The sequence below is a fragment of the Panthera onca genome, chromosome D3 (genome assembly GCF_046562875.1).
Source record: "Panthera onca isolate mPanOnc1 chromosome D3, mPanOnc1 haplotype 2, whole genome shotgun sequence".
NCBI lineage: Eukaryota > Metazoa > Chordata > Mammalia > Carnivora > Felidae > Panthera > Panthera onca.
The window spans coordinates 16,818,429-16,822,468 of NC_138350.1; positions in this window are offsets into that span (position 1 = coordinate 16,818,429).

The following is a 4,040-nucleotide window of genomic DNA, read 5'->3' on the forward strand; positions in this document are numbered from 1 at the left end:
CTTGCAAATAACAGCATTCCATTTCATTGTCCTGCACCTCACTGTTCTCTCTCAATGTCTTGGAATCTTAGAACCTTCCTTGTCAACCCACAAAGAGCTGGCTCATTATTTTCATAGTACACAGTACTAAGCTGTGTGGGGTTCCCATAATTTTGCTGAATATTTAGATTGCTTCCAATCTTTGAGTGTTAGCAATAAGGCTGCAATAAATATCCTTATTCTTGTGTGTGTATGGTACCTACTTAGGTGACAGAATATGCAGATTTTTAATTTTTCTAAGTAGTTCAAACTGTCTAGGATGGAGATAGTCATTTACTCTCCCACAGGGATGCCCAAGAGTGCCTATTTCCTCATATAGTCAACAACACTGTGTGTTATATTTTTCATATTTCCAATCTGATATACGTTCTATCAGAGAAAGGGACAGACAGAGACAGAGAGATCAATTTTAAGGTATTGGCTCATATGATTGTAGAAATTAGCAAGCCCAAAATATTTCGGGTGGGCCAGCAAGGTAGAGACCCAGAGAAGAGCCAATATTGTAGTTCAAGTCTGAAGGCCATCTGCTAGCAGAATTTCCTCCTGCTTGGGGGTCATCAGTCTTTTGTTCTCTTCAGATCTTCCACTGATTGGATGCAACCCACTTATGTTAGGAAGGGCAATCGATTTTACCCAGAGTCTATAGATTTAAATATTAATCTCACCCAAAAAGACTCTCACAGAAATATCCGGAATAACCAAGTATCTGGGCACCAGGACCCAGCCAAGTTAACACATAAAATTAACCATCACACCCAGGGAAAAAGACGAGTTGCCTAAGTTCACGCAGTCCGCCAGATGGAAGTTTCAGTCTAGATCTAGAACCAAGGATCTCTTTATTTAAGCCCAGTTCACACCTGTAGTCCTAATATTATTAACACTACATTTGACTCCCCAAAGGGTCCAGTTTGAGCAAAGAAACCCTTTTCATCTCTACTTAACATTTAGAAATCTGAGATGATTCTTATCAACTTCATCCCATCCCCTTCTGGCCCTGGGGTCAACCCATAACTCATCTGGGGAGTTGGCTGATATGAGGGCCAACTCTGTGCTCAGAGGACTTCTGGGAAAAACAACAACAACAGGAGAGGAGGGCAGGAGAGTGCTGGAGTGCTGTTTGAGGGAGAATTTACCCATTTTTGAGTCATTTTGTTGTTGCTGTTAGGTTTTTTGTTCGGGTTTTTTTTGTGGGGGGGGGGGTTGATAGTCTTATGAAGCAACCACAGCTTGTATCCTTCTGTTTTTATTTTCTCTGCCTGGAAATAAAAAGCAGGTGTTTCACACTTGTGAAAGGATTGTCTTGTTTTTCCAGAACAGGCATGTAGACCCAAAGCCAAGGAGAAAAGACACCAAATGCTACATAATCTACCTTGAGAGAGTTGCCAAACAAACCCAGCCATTTGTGCCAGTCCTGCCCTCAGGGTTTATTAAGAAGTGTTGGGTCAGTGTGGCTTTTGAGGAGAGGGGCACTGAGGTCTCTACTAATGAGAGTACTCCAAGGAAAAGTCTGTGTCAAACCCTGTATCAAGTTGTAAAGGCTGGAACGGAATTCAATACCTTTTTAAAATCAATCAATCAATCAGTCAGCCAATCAATTAATTAATTTAGAGAGCAGGGGAAGGGCAGAGAGAGAGGGAGAGCCCCAACATGGGGCTCGATTTCACAAACTGGAAATCATGACCTGAACCGAAATCAAGAGTTAGATGCTCCACTGACTGCGCCACCCAGGCGCCCCTCAATGCTCTTTTTCATAGTCTACCTATGTGGTAGGAAAATACAGCACAATGATAACTTTTTAAAAATACTAAGAAGGCTCTCGTTTGGATTCCAGATCTTTCTTGTGGCTTTGTGGCGATCACAATTTCTGAAGTCTGCCTTCTGAGACACAGGGGAGGTAGGAGAGAAAGTGGGAAAGGTATTCAGAGTTAGACTCCTCTCTCTCCGGGTCACTCCCTCCTCCGGAGTCTGGGAGAAGACTTTTGAATCACGTTTGAGTTTTAAATAAGAAAATAAACAGGACAGTGATTTAAATATTGAAATGAGATGGCAGTGGCTACAAAGTTGCGTTATTTAGGAACCTACTCCTTGGTGTCAAAGGACCAAGACTGACTGTAACAGGTGGGGGCAGTTGGGAAAACACCGCTTGGGGTTTTTATCCCGTGGAGGTTAGGATCTCAAATAAGCCATTTACCTGCAAAACAATCCCAGCAACTGAAAGATGCCTAAGGCTCTGACAGATGACCTTGTGATCTCCCAGGATGCTGCAAATCCTTGATCTGCCTGATGGATGTGAGAGCGGGCACTGCCTGGTTTCTGGGAGCTGTGTTATCAACATAAATTAGTAATTTGTCTTTATTTTTAAGAACTTCTATTAGTCAATGACAACCGCACCCATGATGGTCAGATGAGCAGCGGGGGTCAGGCTGCAGGCATTGTTAACTTCATGGAATGAGGAGTACAGATCTTCCTTGACCTGTGATGCGGTTATGTTGCCCTAAACCCATCATAGGTGGAAAATATCCGAAGTCAAAAATGCATTTAATGCACCGACACTACTGAACATCACAGCTTAGCCTAGCCTACCTTAAATGGACTCAGAACGCTTACGTTAGCCTACAGTTGGGCAAAATCATTTGGGAGTCTTGGATTTTAAAACTTTTCTCACTCTTGGTCAGTGGTTGCTAGGGCTGAAGGTGGGCGGAAGACTGGACTACAAAGGGACAGGAGGTAATTTTGTGTGTGTGGGGGGGGAGGTTGTGGGAAGGTTCTATATCATCGTATCGATTGTGGTAGTGGTTACACGATTATGCATTTGCCAAAATTCACAAAACCAAATATAGTTGAGTCTTACTGTATACATTATACTTAATTTAAAAGGAACCCGACTATTTCTCAATTTTAATTTGTAATAGCATAAGTATAGTTAGATATAACCCACATGAACAAAAGCTCTCAATTTTTTTTTTTCAAGCTCAATTAATTTTTAAGTATACCAAGGGGTCCTGAGACCAAAAACTTTGAGAACCACTGAGCTAAAGCATTGATTTCTGTACTAAAGCAGGCGCCATCACTTGCTCTGGAGTTGGAGAAAGTGATTAAAAGGGAGGGCACACATTCTCTCTGGCTCTAATGCTGAAAAGCTGTGTTGTCCAATGTGGTAGCCACTGGCCATGAGCAGCTATGGAACGCATGAAAAAGGAGCTGGTTCAAATTAAGATGTACTTAGACAAAAAAAAAAAAAAAAAAAAAAGAATGTAAATGGTCTCATTAATAATGCTTACAAAGAAATGACAATATCTTGGACATATCAGGTCAAGTAAAAGCTATTGCTAAAATTAATTTCAGGGGCGGGCGGGGAAAAAAAGAAAAATAAAATTAATTGGATTTTTTTTTTAACTTTCATGTGGCTATCAGATCATTTAAAATGTGACCTTGGTTATATTTCAACCGTACAGCGCTCTTCTGGGGACACTCAGACTTCCCTGCCAATCTCCTTTCCTCCATTTACAAGCTACTTGTAAGCATCGTGGGTCTCCTGGGATGTGAAGTGTGGGTCATGATACGGGTGCTGTGAAAGCTGAAAGTAATGCATGTGACGTACTCAGCAATGCACGCAAGTACACCTTATGTGTGGTGGCTGTTATCAAAGGCCTAGGTTTCTCCATTGATGCCGTCAGAGACGGACCACAGGCTCACTAAGGCCCTTCCTCTGCAACCTATGTCCACTCTGACGACAATAACTATTGGTGGCCGAGGCCTGATCCCCGCTTTCGGGCTGGGCTGCCCTCTTCATAACGAAGAAAATTAAAATGACCCCAGGGGCTGGAAGTGGGACATCTGTATGTAAAACGAACGGAGCCCGAACAAAACTTGAAAAACCAAGCGGGCCGCAGGGCCTCCCTCGGTAACCGACGCCCGCGCGCGTTGCTAAGCGGGGAAAAAGAAAAACAAGGATGTGGTCCGTCGTCTCTTGTTCTCCGGCGGCGGCTGCTTCCGGTTCT